This window comes from Ursus maritimus, unplaced genomic scaffold, assembly GCF_017311325.1.
Source record: "Ursus maritimus isolate PB19 unplaced genomic scaffold, ASM1731132v1 scaffold_8, whole genome shotgun sequence".
Classification (NCBI taxonomy): domain Eukaryota; kingdom Metazoa; phylum Chordata; class Mammalia; order Carnivora; family Ursidae; genus Ursus; species Ursus maritimus.
In genome coordinates this window covers 56,179,753-56,200,889 of record NW_024426996.1, presented here as the reverse complement: position 1 = coordinate 56,200,889, position 21,137 = coordinate 56,179,753, and positions in this window count along the sequence as shown.

Here is a 21,137-nt window from a genome sequence, read left to right as displayed (position 1 = left end):
GAGAGAGAGAGCACAAGCTGGAGGAGGAGCAGAGGGAGAGTGACAGAGAAGATCTCAAGCCGATTCCCTGCTGAGCATGGAGTCCTACTCGGGGCTCAATCTTATGACCCTGGAATCATGACCTGAGCCAAAATCCAGAGTTGGATGTTTAGCCAACTGAGCCACCTAAGTACCCACTCTCTGCATTCTCAATATACTATCCCTGTTTCCTGATTTTTATACCTAGGCTCATGAGGCATCATGGGAAGTGAAGATTTTTAGAACCAATAGATGCATTTGTCTTTCTTGCTGCACATTAACGTTTTATAAATATTTGAGCAGGCCTAAGTCTCTGGATATATTTTGTGAGTCAATGTGGTTTTCTTTAAACACCTTATTTAATGTTGAAATTGATTATTATCATGTGTCTTCTAAAAGAGTGCTTCATGAATCATCAACATTAAAGGACCAATTCTTAAATTTTTAGACCTTCGCAGAATGATGTATTTGTAAAACACAGCAGAAATTTTATGGTAATGTAAAATTGCTATAACAATTTCCAAGTGATTATTCTCCTTGCCTGTACTTAGTGCCATTGTAGACTAGTGCCACAAAGTTATACAGAGCAGAGTTGTGTCTCAAGAACTTGTGTGTACTTATCAGCTGAAGATCACATGACACTGCAGATTCCATTATAGTAGGCCTGTGGTGAGGCCAGAGATTCCGCATGTAGCAAGTTCCTAGGTGGTACTGTTCCCTATTCACATTTGGAGTAGCAATTCCTGCAAAGCAGAGCCTGCAGCAATGAGTCAAGTGCCAACACTTTATTTGGGAGTTCTAAGCCTACGGGAGTTTGAGTGAGAAATAGTGGGTAATGAAGGAGAAAAGAAAAGAAAGCAATGAGATATTGTTCTTTACCACATTCCCTGCAGGGAGTTAAGAGTCAACAAGTTGCCCTGAAGTGTATTTACACGGCACCAGCTTTTTCATGAAGGTTGCAAGGAAGAAATCAATTTTTAAAGAGAAAAAGGAGAAAGGATTATCTTCAAAGCTGGTCAGTTTTTACCCCATGGACAGCTGTCTCAACCATGCTTTTGCATATCATCTCTGGCCTCTTGAGTTGGCTGCTCAGAATTCCAGATCCTTTATCTCATGATGGGGTATTTCAGCCAAGTCCAAAAGCAGAGGGGGCCATTTGAAGCAAGTAAGGTAATGACTAAGAAAAAGAAAACAGAATGATGTCTGAGAAGGCACACAGCAAGGTTGTGACCAATACACATTCCAACAAATAAATTATCTCCTTCCAAGCTTTATTTTCCTCCAGAATATGTGTTACCATCTGATGACATATACACACACACACACACACACACATATATATGTATGTATACATATATAAATATGTAAAACTTGTTTTCTCTTTATTGCTCTCTTCTCTTATCACAGTGTATGGCACTTGAGGTCAAAGACTGTCTATTTTTGTCCTCCAGCTCAAGAATAATGCTCAACACATAGTAATTGCTGAATAACTCTTTAGCAAATAAATATGTGTATGAATTTAAAAAAAAGGAAGTATTATATGAAGAGATAAAGTCCAAAATTGAATAGTTAAAATGACCATTCTTTAATCTTGATTATATAATTTTTCCCTAGGGTGAGACATTACTATGCCAATTTTTCAAATCGGGGAGCTACACAGAAATTGGCCTGATGAAAGCTTTGGGATTAGCATTTCATTAGCTATTGCAGTTTAACTAACTAAAGCCAAAACTTTTCTGGGTTTGTGTTTCATACAATTTGTAACAAATTATTGAGCTTTTTGGAAAATAATGCTTCCCAGTCTAAAAGAAAGTGTTAAATTTTGAAAGCAATAAACACATATATTTTCCTGAATTTTGCTATTTTCTTGTGATTTAAAAAGCAATTTCAATCATTTCCAGTATTGTCAGTAGAGAGCTTACTAAGATTAATGTCCCCGTATACAAATTTTCAAAAATGGGAATATTGTCATTAATTTCAGACACTTTAATATCATTCTCTGCCCAAGTTTGCAAACCTTTTACTACAAGGTGGATAGAAGCCGATCTTAAGCTACTTTATCTGGCACTTTAAAGCCCCTTATTTTGACATTTTATAGTAACACTAGCGTACTGGACATTGTAGCTTTATGCCACTATGAACCTCCTTTTCATTTTGTTTAATAACACACTTAGCTACTTATTACATTTGTATAGTTTCTTTTTTTAAAGATTTTATTTATTTGAGAGGGAGAACATGAATACAGTGGAGGGAGGGGCAGAGGGAGAGAGAGAAGCAGACTCCCAGCTGAGCTAGGAGCCAGACATGAGGCTCGGTCCCAGGACCCCAAGATCATGACCTGAGCCAAAGGCAGACATTTAACTGACTGAGTCACCCAGGTGCCCCTCATTTATATAATTTCTGTTTCCCAATAGAGTGACAGAAAAATCAATTCAAATTTTTCTGTTTTCAGTTTTTATGCTTATATATTCCTTTTATCAATTTTAAAATGTGATTAATTTTTTTTCAATATTCCGGAATATAGGATAAAATCATAGATCTTATTTCTATATTTTATACTTCTCTCTCTCTTTTTTTAAGATTTTATTTATTTATTTGACACACAGAGAGAGAGACAGCCAGCGAGAGAGGGAACACAAGCAGGGGAAGTGGGAGAGGAAGAAGCAGGCTTCCCAGCGGAGCAGGGAGCCCGATGCGGGGCTGGATCCCAGAATGCTGGGATCACGCCCTGAGCAGAAGGCAGATGCTTAACGACTAAGCCACCCAGGTGCCCCTATTTTACACTCCTCTTAGCACCAGACAGAATTATTCACTCACTTACTCACTCATTCATCATTAATTGAGTGATTACCATATAAATATTACAATATAAATTACTTCTGGGCAGACAGAAAACTTTTATCCCCTTACACCTAAACAAGAGATCATTTAGCATTCAGTTAAGTACTGTAATATAGAGAGATACAGGGCTTATTACTGCCAAATAACAGAACTGTTTCAAAAAGTGAAATATTTGTAATGAAAATTCTTTTAGCTTGCTAAGGAACTTCTATAACACATAATTGGTTATGTCTTTTCTTGTTAAGAGGATTACTTAAAAATAACTTTATATTTAGTTTCCTTCAACACATCTTGTGGTATAAGTAACCTATTGATATAAAACAAGCTGATTGATATTTGCTTTCACTTTCCTTCAGTAATCTACAGGAAGGAAATTTCAGAGATTGCATATTTTAGTCCTAGATTTTTGCATTTGGGTGTTTTAATAGCTTCTTTTTATCCACTGAGATTTCTTATCTTTATTTTTCCTTTATCTCAGGATTATATGGGTCAGTTTATATGGCTATAATCATTGCTCTAAAATCTTTTTCTGCTAATATCAACATCTGGGTCATCTTAAGCCTTTACCCCACTGCTCAGCTTTTCTTGTGAGAATTCCTGAGTATTCCTGATTCTTAATATGCTGTGCACTTTTGCCTTGTACCTTGAACATTTTGAATATTACAGAGCAGATACTGTTATATTCCTCAGAAGAGTGCTGACCATTTTGTTTAAAAGCAGATAAGTTATGTGATTAGACACATACTGCATATTCTCTTTTGAATGACAGATCCAACATCAGTTCTTCTTCTTCTTTTTTTTTTTTCAACTGTCCTGTACCTACCTGGCTCAGACAGAGCCAGAAATTTGGCAGAGTTTATATGTAGAAACCAGGCTCCTTGTCTTCAGCTCTCATATTTCCAAGGTCCCCATCCACTTTCTAGCATCTATATAATAATGATTTTCTATGATAGTTTTAACCTTCTCATTTCTGCCAGCTGCCTACTTTTTGTACAATTTCTAATACCTTAAGGTGATTGTAGTTTTTGTTGTTGTTTTGTGATTTGTTCAGAGTTTATAGTGGTTATCTATGGAAGGCTTGGTCTAGTAGGAGCTTAATCTGTTACCATGGAAGCAGAATCTATAGCTAGGAAATTTTAGGGAAAATTTTAATAAATTTTAGAAGGTCTGCTAACAAAACAAAGCAAACAAATAAATAAGCTTCACTTTAGAGGGATATGGTATGTCTGTTCAGTTGAGACAGAGTGCGAGTTTCACTGATACATTACGGAAAAATGAAGAGAACATACAACAGTATGTCATGGTGGAGACAGATACATATGAATACAGAAAATACCTGAGGATCCTGATTGTTATATTTCGAGTGAAAATTTGACATTTAAAAATGTCAAATACATTCTAAAATAATGGTTTTTCATGTCGGATACTTGTGTATTTGTAAAGTGCACTTGACCTTTGTTTTGGAACACAGATTAATTATTTGAGAGCAATTTAATCCTTTCAAGGCTTACATAAAATAGGTAGGGCAAGAGCAAACTTCAGTCCGGGGATAATTTTTTGCTGTTAATGAGGCCATAGCTTTCTGCATACTCTATCTAATGTCCCATGTATTTGCTACAAGTTTTTTCTTCCCTTGCTGGGGGGGGGGGGGGGGGACAGAGACTGTTTCCAGCCTTGTAAGCCCTGGTGGTTATTGTATCCTCTGAGCACTCCTTGCCCCAGCTTGAGCATGCATATTCACAGATACGTGCTGCTCCATACTCACCTGAGGTCTACAAGGTAATGCTGTGTAGATCTGAGCTTGCTTCTCTGCAGAACTCTCCCCTCTCTTCTCACTGCTGACAGAGATCTGTTCTGTGAACTCTGAATACCTGGTAACCTGAACATCTCACTTCCCTCTCCTCAGTTCGAGACTTCTGGGTCTGTTTGGATTACTGTCCCGGTTCTGTGGCCTGGAAACTCTCTAGGCAGTAACATTGGAAACTGTATGACAGTTCACCTTGTTTGTTTTTATACTCTCTCAGTCCTTGTCCTGTGTTGCCTATTATACAATGTTTGAATCTATTTTTTCATATATGTGTCCATTTGTTGCTATATTTAAGGCAGGAGATTAAATTCAGTCCTTATTACTTCACCATGGCCCAAAAAAGGAAGTCTGAAACTATGATCAAATTTAAATTTGGAATGGACTGTATGTTGAAAGTCACCTTGAGATAACGGCTTATTAACATTTTCCATTTTATTTTCCATTAATTAAAATGAAAATATTATATGTACTAAAGCAGCTGATTTCTGTAACAGAGGAGAGAAGGTGTTCAGCCTCAGATACCTAACAGATTTGGAAGGATTTTGTACTGCAATTTGTGTGAAAGGTAAATGTTCTTAGCTCAAATCTGTAGGAGAGAGTCTGCACATGCCCTGGAGCAGCTCTACTAGTTTGAGAATATTCTGAATTAAATTATTCTTTAATTTTGATAGAAAATGTGCAGACACAGAAAGAGCCTGTTACATTTATTATGTTAGCTGAGTTGTTAGTGGAGACATTTTACCCTAGTCTATTTATTACAACAGCAGCCTGCTAACATAGCTCCCAAATTCAAATTGCCTCCTCTAATAATCTAGTCTCTGGGCAGCCACCAAATCTTCATATTTTTTCAGGCAGCCACCAGTGCTTTTTTCTTTTCTTTCTTTCTTTCTTCTTTCTTTCTGCATTATTTTTGGTACAGTAAATCATATTTTGTTACCTCTTCGCTGAATAGCATTCAGAACCTTTCTATCTCACTTGGAAAAAAATCCAAATTATTGACAAGACTATTACCCTCCATTATTTGTCTGCTTTTTTCAATTACTTGATGTTTTCTTACTCTTATTATGCCTTCTTTCAAATTAATGGAGTTATTGTATTATTCTATTGCATTTCCTTGTTTGATTATTAGCTACACCTACATGTGTTATAAATTTGTAATTGCCTTAGATTTTATAGTATACGTCTTCCACTTATTGCTGTCTTTCTTTAAGTAATATTATACCTCTCAGGTATAATGTGTGAATCTGACAGTCCTGGATTTCTACTTCTCTTCTTCCAGCTTATGGGCTGTTATTAAAGCAAGTCCTTCAGGAAGAAAGGAAAATAATTCCAGATAGAAATCCAGTCTACACGAGAAAATAAAGAGCACTGGAAATGGTAAATATGTGGGTAAATTAAAAAATGGATTTTTGTTATTTTAAAAATATTTTTAAAAGATAATTGGGTTTTGTGAAAAAATAGTATTATCCTGCCTCTCTTATTCATGTCACTTAGCATGCTTGCTGGCCTACATTCAGTTGCTCAAATATGCCAAAAATTTCCTACTTTAGGCTTGAGGAGACTGTTTTTCCTGCCCGAGATATGACATCCACATTACACACACACACACACACGCACACACACACGCATGCACACTCACATTGCTGGCTCATCCTCTTTGTTTGTAGTGTCTCAACCTAATTCTCATGTCCCAAAAGACCTTCACAACTCATCTCATTTAACCAATATCCCACTTGGTATCCTTTACCTCCAGATTCCTCAGTTGTACTTTGCGCAGTTTGTAATGATATTTTTGGTTTGACATTTACTTTTTTTATATGTCTCTCTACTAGTTCTGTAAGTTCCATGAGAGTAGGAGTTATGGTTCTATGGTCATATTTCCAGAATCTAAACAATGTCTGTGATTTTATGAAGTACCCATTGAATAATTTTAGAATGTGTAAAAAATGCCCAGAAACTAGATGAAAACATTTCTGTATAAGTTCGTGTTCCTATTAAGACAGTCTTACAAAAGTCCTGTAAAATACTGTCCCAACCTACTCTACTGCATGCAAGGAGCAATGTGAAGTTATTTAGATTCTACTTACTCAGCATCGTTGTGTTCTATCGACAAAATCAGCATTACAAAATAGGCCAGTACATTTTATTTTTAACATGTCTTCAGAACCTAGAAGAAAGACCATATCCTTTTTTTTTTTTTAATCCCTTGAGCTTCTTTGAAGTGACCCTGTCAACATCTCTCAGTGTTTCAGCACTTAAAGTTGTTTCTTGGTCTGTTGCCAAAGGAAACACTGCAGGGATTTACTGGCAACTTCTTTAAAAAATATACAGAACATTTTAAAAAGTAAGTTGTACCTTGGAGCAATTCAAATCATTGTGTCACTTGTGATGAAAAGACTATGTGCGGATATGTCATTATACTTATACTTAGGGCTGATAATTGGTAAGGTTTGACATTCAGCTGACTAGTTAACCTCCACAATGGGATGCCAATGGACATCACAACCATAAAGTCTCAAGCAATGTGATTTTTCCACAGTCAGTGGTTGTAGATGTTCATATATATATATATATATATATATATATGAAACCTATAGCATAGGAAGAGATGAATAGAATGTTTAACAAGATATAAAATGAAAAGACAATTTCTCAATCTATTTTTTCATCTAAATAAATTGTTTTTAGTCGTTATTTTTACAAGTATTGTTTAAGTGTAGTCTTCTTAATTACACTCACAGATATTATGATTTTAACTTTCATAAAGCAATTAGCTTTAGGATTGTTAACAAGAGATTATGCTATACCTTATTGGGATTGTTTGAGTTCAGCTCTCAGGTACCCAAATTGACATGTATTTAGAGACTCTTCCAATGATGTTGTGACCCATTTGAAAAAATTGGAAAATATTAAATATATTTTGCTCAACCAGAACTTGATGTTATATTCTTTTTACATGTATAGATTCTGTGCAGAGTTTTTTCAAGCTAGAGTCTGCTATTTTCACTTGAGAACACTTTATTTCATCACCTAGATAATTCTGTGAAAAATGTGTCTATGAAAAAAAAAAAAACAACCTCAATTATGTGCAAGTCAGTAATCCGGGAAGACACTTCTGCTGGAAAAATATTTTAATTAATTAATTACCTAAATTATTAGTAATATTAACATCTGGTAGGATGGCAAAATTTAGGATTAAATGCAAAGTTTCATGAAGGAGCAAAAGTCAGAGCTAACATGAAAGTTCTATCTTAGTAATATATTACTTATACATTTTGAAACTCTGTTGGAAATCTGTCAATTATAGACAGAAGAATACACAGAAATTTATACAATCATTAATTTAGGTTTAATTTCCTGTGACATCTATACAGAATGTGCGAGTATGCTGATTTGGCATGGAAAATAAGCAGAGGCCAGCATTACTCAGTAATGACTACAAAGTTTGTTAAGTGGCAAATAAAATCAAATTATGTTGATTGAATATAAGCTTACCCAGGGCCTACCTTTCATTGAACCAAATATTTTATGAAATTCTACCACAAGTATCTGCAGGACACTCTGGGATTCAGAGCAGTCACATATTTAAATTTTTTTGTTGTCTCCTTTTTACAGTGGTTATCAAAATTTTGATGAGCATAGAAAGCCTCTAAAACTGTGGCTTTGACAAATTCTTTCTTCTCCTGGGAGAGAGCATGAAGAGAAAGAGGGTTTTTTGTTTTGTTTTGTTTTTTGTTTTTATCATCTCTTTATATATAAGAACATTGGATTTTCAGGGAGTTGGAGAGGAAAAACACAACTCAAGCTAGCTTTATTTGTGCACTTTAAAAGCTATATGGTTCTTTAAGCAATATCCTGTCTCATGCAATGCATTCCTTTAGTTAATAATAAATTTCTGAAACACAGCCTCTGGTTATCAAAGACCTTGAAGAAGCAGCAGAAACAAAGGAAAAAAAATTATCTCTCCCAAGTTACAAGAACTTACCTTCTCAAAAAAATTTTTCATGTTGCTGAAGTAAATTTTGCTCTATTAAATTTGTTGTATTCCATCTAATTGTATAGACAGGCTTTATTTAATATACAGAAAATTTGGATTCTCCAAGCTCTATGATTTTATTATTCAGTAGTGCAGATAGAAATATTAATATCAAACTTGTGCTATATACATCATTACCCACACTTAATAGGCTTTTACTTGATATTTATAATTGAAATGCTTTAGCTGATGTATACTTGTCAGAAAAAGGATTATGTTTTCTCTACTAGGGAAAATTAGTTCATTAACATGTGTTATTTTGTTGTTGATTAATAATTTCATAGATTTGTCCTTTATAAATATTTTGCCTTGGTGTCTGAATATTTGTTTTATTTTTCCCAATTTGAACTGTTTCAATATTTGACTGAAAGTAAATATATGCCTAAAATTAAAAGAAAACCAAAACATTTAAACAAAAATTAGGGCAAAAATCTGCACATGTCCAGTGTCTGAATATTTGCCTCAACATTCAGTGTGATACTCATACTAGAAAACACCCAGACTTTATATTCAACTTGATCACAAAATTTAGGCCTAATTTGTTAATATGGTGTTAAAGGAAAGATATATACTGTTTAGTGATAGAACCCAGTGTTCAAACTCCTTCTCTGCCCCGTTTTTGTCCCTAAGATTTGAAACAATTATTGAATTTCTCGGAGTTCTTCCTGGTCTATTAAATCAGGTTGATCATGTCATTCACAATGGGACTTTATGAAGATTCAAGAAATATTTCAAGTGTCTCTAATTGGTCCTCTAATGTGATAACTAGCATTATCATTGATTCTAATTCATTATCTTCATTATATCCAATTCCCTATGAGGTTTGAAGGTAGAGAAAGTATAAAGAAAACGCAAGGCACAACTTCAAGGTTAAAAGGGAGTAATAAGAAGGAAAATTTTGCAGATTATTTTATTTTATGGGCTTGAGTGATACTGATTATCATTTCATTTGTTAAGTCCAGCAAGTATTTAAAAATCATGGATAACCACTAAAAGAATGTAAATAGAAAGCATAACCCAAAATATAAAAGGATAATTGAGGGAATTCGGGAAATATTTATTGTATCAAAAAGCAGTACAGTAGTGCCCCTTATTCATTTTGCTTTCTGTGGTTGCAATTACCTGCAGTCAACCATGGTCTGGAAGCAGATGATTCTCCTGATGTATGGTCGGAAGGCCATTAGTACCCTGACAGTACATCACAATGTCTATGTCATTTATCTTACTTCATCTCGTCATGTAGGCATTTTATCATCTCACATCATCACAAGAACAAGAAAGGTACATATAGTACAATAAAATATATTGAGAGACTACATTCACATAACTTTTATTACAGTATATTGTTATAATTGTTCTATCTTAATAGTTATTATTAATCTCTTACTGTGTCTAATTTATAAATTAAACTTTATATATACATAAGTATGAATATATAGGAAAAAATATAGTATATATAGGGTTTGGTACTGTCTGTGGTTTCAGACATCAACTCGGAGTCTTGAAACATACCACCCATAGATAAGAGGGGACTATTGTAGAGGAATAAAGAATGTTCAGGTAAATCCATAATGTTTATATATTAAGCAATGGAAATCCAATATAATAGTATGATGAAATAAGTTTTTCTAAGCTTGTATTGTTTTTCTGGAACCAGCTGGTGCATTTATAAACATGATGTTTATATAAATTCTAGTAGACTATAAGATAAACTACCCAGGTTTATGTCCAAAGGCAGAATGATGGTAAAGTTTAAATTAATTGTCTAATTCAAGATTACTGAGCAGTTCAAATGTTGCCAAATAATGGCAAATGTTGTAAGAACATTTATTTTGCACTACGGCAATTAAAAGAGGTCATACTAGTTATGGCTCTCCAGAAATACAGAACCACACAGATATGTGGATAAATAGAAAAAGATTTCCTATTAATGATTAATTTATATAATTATGATAATTGGCAAATCCAAATCCACATTGTGGGCCAGAAGGCTCAAGACTAAGGAGAGCCGTGGCACAGATGAAGTCCAAAGGAAATCTGTGAGAGAATTTTTTCTTTTTTTCTTTTCTTTTCTTTTCTTTTCTTTTCTTTTCTTTTCTTTTCTTTTCTTTTCTTTTCTTTTCTTTTCTTTTCTTTTCTTTTTTCTTTTCTTTTCTTTTCTTTTTTCTTTTCTTTTCTTTCTTTCCTTTCTTTTTCTTTTCTTTTTTTTTTTTTTCACATGGAGGAGGTTCGGTCTTTTTGTTCTATTCTAACCTTCAACTGATTGAATGTGACTCAGCACACTAGGGAGGGCAATATGTTTTCTTATATTCATTAAATGTTAATCCCATCCAAAAACCCTCTCAAAGAAATACCCAGAAAAATGTTTGACAGATATGTGAGTAACCTTTGGCCTAATCACGACACATAAAATCAACCATCCCAAATGTCATCAATTTAGGTGTGAAAAAAGAAAAGGAATAAAAGAGAATCTTTGTGGATGTCCTAGTGGGAAGTGATGTTAGAAAGGATTAATGGTACTCCAGTATAATGTTTATTCCAAAAATAATAGGGTGACATTGAAGAATTCTGAACTATGAAGGTAAGTTGAAAGACACTGTCTTACTCTTATAAGATCCTTTGTTGGAATTGCATTATATTGATTCATCGAAGTGGAAAAAGAAAATCTTGAAACAAGAAATTAAATGTAAAGGATGGTTTGAACTTGAGACCATTTTTTTAAAGCACTTTCCTACATATTGTTTTCACACTACTGTTTTTGAGTTCCCATTATAAAATTCTTGATATATTAGTTCCTTGCACTCTACAATTTCCCATTTGAAATATCACCCTGTAGTTAATGTGTATGACATTCTTAGGCATTTTCTATGCTTTCCCTCTTCAATATTCTCAGCAATCCAATCATGGACTTTTGTACTATCTTTATGAACAAGGAAATAAATAACTAACTTACCTCCAAACCCACAACTTTAGAGCCTATCTAACTCTAAGTTAGACAAATGTATTAAAAGATACGGGAAAAGAAAAAAAAAAGGATCCTAACATTCTTCTATTTCATATTTGACTTGGAAGAATGAATATCAAAGAATAAATGACTAAAAAAAAAAGTGGTTTGAGAGTTTTCCTAGGAATATCTATTTAATGTGAGATGAATAGTCCTTAAAGGCAAAGAAACCAATGATCATCACTTAATACAAGTAGCAGGGTTATATTTTAATGCTAATGTAGCAAAAGTTTAATGTTCAACTTGAAATAGCTCTCAATACGTTTTAGATTCATACTCAATGTTTTGATAATGGAAAAAATAGTACATGCAAAAAATGAATATTTTCTTAAGAGCTCAAAAGCAAAGTTGCTATAATTAGATCCAGAATTGAGGAAGGGACATAACACAATGGAAAGGCTGGTGTCAAACATCAATTCATAGGGTCAGAACTAGGGCTGGTCAAACAAGATAGATAAACAGTCTATACAGACATGAGCAGAATTATACTTAGGGTCTAGTTAATAGTAATGTAAATAATAAATAGGTAAACAAAAATGGGAATGAAACTAGCATAGTATCAATGTACCAAAAGATCTGCATTGAAAAATTGAAAGTTGGGAAGTCTTCTGGCTTCCAGTTCCACATGTAAGGATTTAAAAACCCTTCCTTCATTTGTATCTTTCACTTTTATCCTGAGAAACTATGGGATCTTTTACAATATATTTCAGTTTCTTTGCCAAAAATCTATCAGTTATCACCTGATCAAAATCATATCTGTTAGAACCTAACCTGGTTTAAATGCAACCTCCTCCACAGGAAACTTTCTCTGTACATTTCTCTTTGCCTTTTTCTGAAAAGTTGTCTTCTTTTTTTTTCCTTTAATTCTATCATCTCTAAATTTGTTGTTACAAATCTCACTTACCAGCAACAAAATTAGCAGACTTATGGTTTCTAATCCCATTTTTTAGGAGCTTGAAGTCACCATCCTGTCCTAAAGACAAATAAAAAGCTGAACAGACTGAAAAATCAACAACTCTTCTTGGATATGCAAGAGACGGCAGAACACAGGGCAAGCCATTGTCACCAAGATTGAAAAGAAAGACAGGCAAATACAGGGAGTCACGGCTTACTGGAGCAGAGATTCATAAGAGGAAACACAATAGGAGCTAGTGCCCAGATAGGAAAATCTGAACTGTAAATGACAAATTGCTAGAAAATCAGTATGGGCAACTCTGAGAGTTAAAAACTCAGGGGAACCTGGTCATAGGGGAGCACACACAATATGGTGAGATTTACTTACAGGATCTCAACCAGGTTCCCATGGTAAATATTGAAGATGAATCTAATGCTTCCAGCAGAAGAGGAAAGGAAGCCATGCTGTAATATACTAGAGAACTCTGTTCTTAACTAGGCTTGCACTCAGGGGAAACTAGTCGACCAGAACCTTACATACTGGGGTAGTATCAGGGACTAACTGACCTGGGGGAAAGAAAATAACCAACTCCAACTCACTTTAGTTATCCTGTCCCATTTAAGCAGGGAGATAACACTTAGAAATACTAACAAAGTTTGTAATCATAAGTCTATGGAGCACTTTCTATTCCCCTATACCTCACCACCACAATACTAAAAGCCTATTTACAGCAGTTTCTTTTACTAGGTACATTATGTCCAGCCATCAAGAAAAAAATTAGAAGGTATACCAAAAGGAAAAACAAACAAACAAACAAAAAACCAAACCAAACCAAAACCAAAACTCAGAAAACAAAACAAAACAACAACAACAACAACAAAAACCACACAGAAGAGACAGAACAGAGATATGACAGAGATGTTGGAATTTTCAGACTAGAACTTTAAAATAATCATTGTTTTAAGGGCTCTACTGGATAAAGTAGACAGCATGCAAGAACAGATGTGTAGTGTAAGCAAAGAGATAAAGGTTCTAAGAAAGAACTAAAAAGAAATGCTAGAGATCAGAAACACTGCAACAGAAATGAAGAGTGCTTTTGATGGACTCGTTAGTAGATTGGATATGGCTGAGGAAAGACTCTCTAAGCTTGAGGACATGAAAATAGTAACTTCCAAAACTGAAAAGCAAAAGTGAAAAAAATAGACTGGAAAACAAAAAAGAGAATATCCAAGAATTATGGAAAAATGTTATAAAAGGTATAACATGTATGTGACTGGACTACCTGGAGGAAAAAGAGAGAAAAGGAGCAGAAGAAATATTTTAATAAGAACTGATAATTTCCCCAAAACTTATGTTAGACACAAAACCATAGACACAGGAAGCTCAGAAAACACTAACCAAGATAAATACCAAAAAAAAAAAAAAAAAAAAAAAAAAAAAAAAAAAAGCCCTACATCTAGCCATATCATTTTAAATTACAGAAAATCAAAGACTTAAAAAAAATCCTAATGGACACCAGAGGGAAAATACCTTATAAACGGAGAAACACAGACTAGAATTATGCCTAACTTCTCCTCAGAAATCATGCAAGGAAGAAGAAACTGAAGAGAAATATTTAAAGTGTAGAGAAAAAAACAAAAAGAAAAACTAGAATTCTGAAACCTGAGAAATTATCTTTGAAAAGTGAGGCAGAAATGAAGACTTTCTCACACCAACAAAAATTGAATTTGTTGCCAGTAGATCTGCCTTACCAGAAGTGTTGAAGGTTCTTTAGAGAGAGAAAAAATAATATAGGTTGGAAATTTGGATTTACATAAATTAGGAAGACCATAAAAGGGAATAAGTGATGGTATTATAAAAACTTTTAGGGATGCCTGTGTGGTGCACTCAGTTAAGCACGGCTTAGGCTCAAGTCATGTTCTCAGAGTCCTGGGATTGAGCCTCGAGTGAGTCTCCGTGCTCTGTACAGAGTCTGCTTTAGATTCTCTCTCCCTCTCCCTCTGCCCCTCCCACTAATGCTCTCTCTCTTTCTCTCTCACTAAAATAAGTAAATAAATATTTTAAAAAAACTTTTATTTTTCTTACTCCGAATTGAACTGAGAACATTTGTTCAAAATAAAAATACCAACAATCTATTTGATGCTTATATAGAGAGAGAGGCGTATGTATGTTTACACATAAGTGAAATAAATGACAGCAATTACACAAGATAAGGGAGGGAGGAATGAAGGTTATTTTGTTATTAAAAGATACAACACCCTTGAAGTAGTATAGTGTTATTTGAAATTTGACTTGGATTAGCTAGCTGTATGTGTATACTGCTAAGAGAGTAGAGAAAATGGAATCATATAAGATGATTAATTAAAACTAAAGTCGGCAGGAAAAAAGTGGAAGACAAAAAGAAAAGGAACAAAGAACAAGGCACTCAAATGGATACAGATATTAACACAACTATATCAAGAATCACTTTTCACATTAGTTGTCTAAATGCACCAATAAAAGACAGAGACTGTTAAAGTAGATAAAAAAAAACAAGCCAACTATAAATTATATACAGAAACTCATTATAACTATAAGGACACATAGATTGGATAGAGAAAATGCACCTTGCTGACATTAATCAAAAGAAAACAGTAGTTATATTAATTTCAGATAGAGCAGACTTCTAAGCAAGGGAAGTTATCATCGATAAAGAAGGGTATCACATAATGATAAAGAGGTCAATTCTCCAATGAGACATAGCAACCTTTAATGTGTGTATGTATTTAAAATATAGCATCAAACTTTGTGAGGCAAAAACTAATGGAATTACAAAAGAAGTAAATGAATGCACTATGATAGTTGGAGACTTCAAAACCCTTCTATCAGAAATGGACAGATACAGCAGGCAGAAAAACAGTAAGGACACTGTTGAACTCAACAACATCATCAATCAATTGAATATAATTGACATCTACACACTACTTATCCAACAACAGTAGAATAGAGCACCAACCATCATTTGGATATAATTGACACCTATAGGTGATTTCATTTAATAACATCAGAAGACATATTTTTCTCAAGCTCACATATGCTATATTCAGCAAAATAGACCATAAAACACAACTTATCAAATTTTAAATAATAGAAATAAAATAATTTCTGCTTTCAGTCCTCAGTGGAAATTTATGTAATTTATGTAATTAGAAATCAATGAAAGAAATATAGCTGCAAAATCTCAAAATTCTTGGAGATTAAACAACAGACTTCTAAATAACAAATGATAAGAAATCTCAAGAGAAATTTGAAAATCTTTTGAACCAAAGAAAACTGAAAACACAACTTATCAAAATGTGTGGATCCATTAGAAGTAGTGCTAAGAGAGAAATTTATAGCATTGAAAGCATATATTACAAAATAGGAAAGATCTACTAGAACCAATCATCAACATTTCCACCACAGAAAACCAGCAAAAGTAGGACAAATTAGATCCAAAGTAAGCAGAAGAAAAAAAATAATAAGAATTAGGGCAGAAATCAATGAAATTGAGAATAGGTTATCAATAGAGAGAATCAACAAAACTAAAAGCTGGTTCTTTGAAAAGATCAATGAAATCAATAAGTCTCTAACCAAGTTAACCAACAAAAAAACAGAATGAGTACACACATTACTGATAGCAGAAATGAAAGAAGAAATATCATTGCAGATTCTATGGACATTAAAAGGATAATAAATAAATACTATAACCAACTCTATGCCCACAAATCTGACAACCTAGATAAAATGGACAAATTGTTTAAAAAACACAATCTGAAAAAAAAACTCATGCAAGAAGGAATATATGATCTGAATAAGTCTACACCTATTAAAGAAATTGAATCCATTATTAATAACCTCCCAAAACAGAAAGCACAGGGTTCAGATGAGTTCTGATGCTGGTATAAAAAAATTATATACCATGGTCAAATGAGATTTATCTCAGGTGTACAGCACTGGTCCAATATTAGAATATCAATTAATGTAAACCATTACATCAACAACCTACAAAAGAAAATTCATATGATCATATCAACAGAAGCAGAGAAAGCACTTGATAAAATCCAATAACCACCCATCTATGATTTAAAGAAATCTCAGTGCACTAGGAATAGATGACACACTTCCTCATCTTAATAAATAATATTTTTACAAATATATTTTACAAATACTTTTACAAACATATTTATAAAACATTGACAGCTAACATCATAATTAATAGTGACAAAGTCAAAGCTTTCCCACCAAGATCGGTTGCACGGCAAGATGCCTCCTCTCACCACTTCTTTTCAGTATAGTACTGGAAGTTCTAGCTAGTGCAATAAAACAAAGGAAAGAAACAAAAGGCATATTAAAGGAAGAAAGAACTAAAACTTTTTTCTTTTCTTTTTTTTGCTTGCAGATAACATGATAGACTATGTATAGAATCCGAAAGAAAAGACAATAACATCCCTGAAACTAATAAGCAATTATAGCAAGGTTGCAGGAGCCAAGGTTAATATACAGAAACCCATCGCTTTTCTATATTCCAGTATCGAACAAATGGAATTTAAAATTAAAAGCAAAATACCATTTACATTAGTGCACAAAAATTAAACACTTAGACATAAATCTAACAAAATATGTACAATACATATATGAGAAAAACTACAAAATGCTAATCAACAAAATCAAACAACTAAATAAACTTAGAGATACTCCATGTTGTTCATTAATAGGAAGACACCGTATTGTCAAGATGCCAGTTTTTCTTAATGCAATTTATAGATTTAATGCAACCCCAATCAAAATCCTAGCAGGTTATTTTTTGATATTTAAAAACTGATTCTAGAGTTTATATGGAGAGAAAAAAAGACCCAGAATAGCCAACACAATATTGAAGGAGAAGAACAAATCAGTGAACTGACACTCAAGATTTACTATCAAGCTGCAGAAATCAAGAGAGTGTGATATTAGCAAAAGAAGAGACAAATATTTCAATGTAATATTTGAATAGAAAGAGGATAGAGAGACCAGAGGTAGAACCCCACCCCATAAATATAGTCAACTGATCTTTAATCAAGGAGCAAAGGCAATAGAATGGAGAAATGATAGTCTCTTCAACAAATGATACTGGAACAACTAGACATCCATATGCAGAAAAATGAATTTAGACCCAGACCTTATACCGTTCACAAAAATTAACTCAAAATGGATCATAGACCTAAATGAAAAATGCAAAACCATAAAACTAGAAGATAACAGGAGAAATTCTAGATGACTTTATGGGTATAGCAATGACTCTTTGATACAACACTAAAGGCACAATCCATGAAAGAAATAATAAATTGGGTTTCATTAAAACAAAACAAAACAAACAAAAAACTTCTGCTCTATGAAAGACAACATCAAGAGAGCAAGAAGGCCTGCCAGAGACTGGGAGAAAATGTTTGCAAAAGATATATCTAGTAAAAGATGGCTATCCAAAGTATATAATTCTTAAAACTCAACAACAAGAAAACAACTTGATTAAAATATGGGCCAAATTCTTCAACAGACAACTCAACAAAAAGGTATATAGATGGCAAATAGTACATGGAAAGATGCTCCACACGTATGTCAACAGGGAAATTTAAATTAAAACAATAGTGAGATACAATACACACTAGAATGGCCAAAATATGGAACACTTACACTGCCAAATGCTGGTGAGGATGTGAAGCAACGAGAACCAAATCATTGACAGTGGGTATGAAAAGTGCTCACACCACTTTGGAAGCCAGTTTGGCAGTTTTTACAAAACTAAATGTACTCCTTCCATATGACCCAGCAATTATGCTCCTTGGCACTTACCAAAGAATTTGAAAACTTTGTCCATGCAAAAACCTGCACGCTCATGTTAATAGCAGCTGTATTCATAACTGCCATAACTTGGAAGTAAAATCAAGCTATTTTTCAGTTAGCGAATGTATAAATAGACTGTGGTACATCCAGACATTGATGTATTATTTACTGAGAAAAAGGCATGAGTTATCAGGCCATGAAGAGTCAAGGAGGAACCTTAAATGCATCTTCCTATGTGAAAGAAGCTAATCTGAAAAGTTTATATACTGTATAATTTCAACCATGTGACATTCTGGAAAAGGCAAAACTATGGACATCATAAAAAGACGAATGGTTGTCAGGGATTAGGGGTGGCAGAGGAATGAATAGGTAGAGCACAGATTTTTAGGGCAATGAAAATATTCTGTATAATAACAGAATGATAGATACATACCAGTATATACTTTTTCAAACCCATAGAATGTACAACACCAAGAATGAACTGTAATGTAAACCGTGGACTTCGGATGATAATGATGTGTCAGTATAGGTTCATCATTTGTGCAAAATACCACTCTGATGAGGGATAAGGATAATGAGGAAGGCTACCTATGGTTGTGAAGGCAGGGAGTATGTATGTGAGAAATATCTACACTTTTCCTCAATTTAGATGTCAATCTAAAACTTCTCTAGAAAATTTGTCTTAACAAAAAAAATTGTTGTTGAATAATTCGACTCATCTGGGATGAGGTTAGTAGGACTTTCCTACATTGACGTGCAGGGTCATGAACAACAACAACAACAAACACTGAGCTCGCTTCTGGAGAAGACTGACATGGAATTTGTGAGTTATGCTTAAGGTCACAGAAAGAGATAAGGCAAAAACTAGGTTTTGGATATGAAAGCCATGCTAGAATTACCCTTGTTTTCAGTGTTTGTTTGTTTTAATTTACAAGGATATAGCACTCTATGCTCTTGTGTATCCGATATATTCTATCATCTTCTGTCTGTGATCCTGTCATGTCAACACGGATTCAGTGTTCATTTTTGTGAATTGCTCAGTGGGTAGCTTACAGAAACTGAAGTTGAGTGTCAGAAGTGATTAATATGGATTCCATTTTTGATAAAATAGTTAGCAAAATGCCTGATGTGTAAAGGCCCCTGTTTTTTTTTTTTTAAAAACAAGCAAACAAATATATACAAACAACTACACTTAGGGAAAATCACATCATCCAATATCTAGACATTATATTTTGGTAGCATATTGATGATAGTATGCTTTTTATAGTGTACTTATTATGCCCAAGACTGTGCAAGCAAGTATGTTTTGTAAAAAATAGAAAAAAAATAGGGATTATTATTTATTCATTCATTTAGTTATCTAAGCCTGGATATTTTACAATACAGCCTAATATATACATGTCTATTTGTACATATTTATATTCAGTTTACAATCAAAGTGAGAATAAGAGATATAAACATCAGTTAGGACATCTTTAATGTAACTATCTCATTGCAAATTTAGGATACCTAATATCAGGTATTTATTGAAATAAAGTGGGGAACAGTGGAAGAGAGAGACATAGAGAGGACACGTAGTTAAAAAGTATGGTAGCATACCAAGGTAAGAGGTCAAATTTATGGGTTGTTAATATTTCTTGTGTACTGTTACATCAGAGAGAATTGGAATTACTGTAAAGTTTATCCTTCTAACTAATCTAGAAATTTTAGAAGTTACTTGTTAACATAAAGTCTGTTAGTGATTGCTAAAATAATCATGCAATTACCTAAATCTCTAGCCTCCACGTTGAAAAGAAATTTAAAATCCAATAACAAAAGTCAAACTTAAATTAATAGTAATGAAATAATGTTTGTGTTTTCTTCTGATTTTCAAATGTTTGCACACACGTATATGTATTATATTTGGGTAGACTAATATATCAACTACATATCTTTTATTAGAATATAATTGACATATAATATGGCGTAAGTTTTAGGTGCATAGCACGTTGATACATTTATATACTGCAATATGTTAATCACCATAGTGTCAGCTAATATCACCATTGCATCACATTATTATCATTTCCTTTTTGTGGTAAGAACAGTTAATATCTAGTCATTTAGCAACCTTGAATTATATAATACAGTATTGTTGACTATAGTCACAATGCTGTGTATTAGTTCTCTGGAACTTATTCATTTCCTAACTGCAAATTTATATTCTTTCACCAAAATTTCGTCAATTTCCCTACACCCCAGCCCCTGGTAGCCACCCTTCTACTCTGTTTCTATGAGTTCAGTATTTTAAGATTCCTCATGTAAGTGAAATCATGTAGTACTTGTCTTTCTCTGTTCGACTTATTTCACTTAGTATAATGCTCTCAAGTTCCATCCATGTTATCTCAAATGGCAGGATCTCCTTCTTTCTCAGGGCTGAATACTATCTATCTGTCCATAAATTCTTTATTTGTGTATATATATACACACAAGTGTATATATTTGTATATATGTATTTGTATTTGTATTTATTTATACCTCTTCTTTATCCATTCATCTATTAATGGAAACAGGTTGTTGCCATATGTTGACTATTGTGAATAATGCTGCAATAAACATGGGAATGCAGCTATTTTTTCAAAATACTGTCTTCATTTCTTGTGAATATATACCCAGAAGCAAGATTGCTGGATTGATCATATGATATTTTTATATT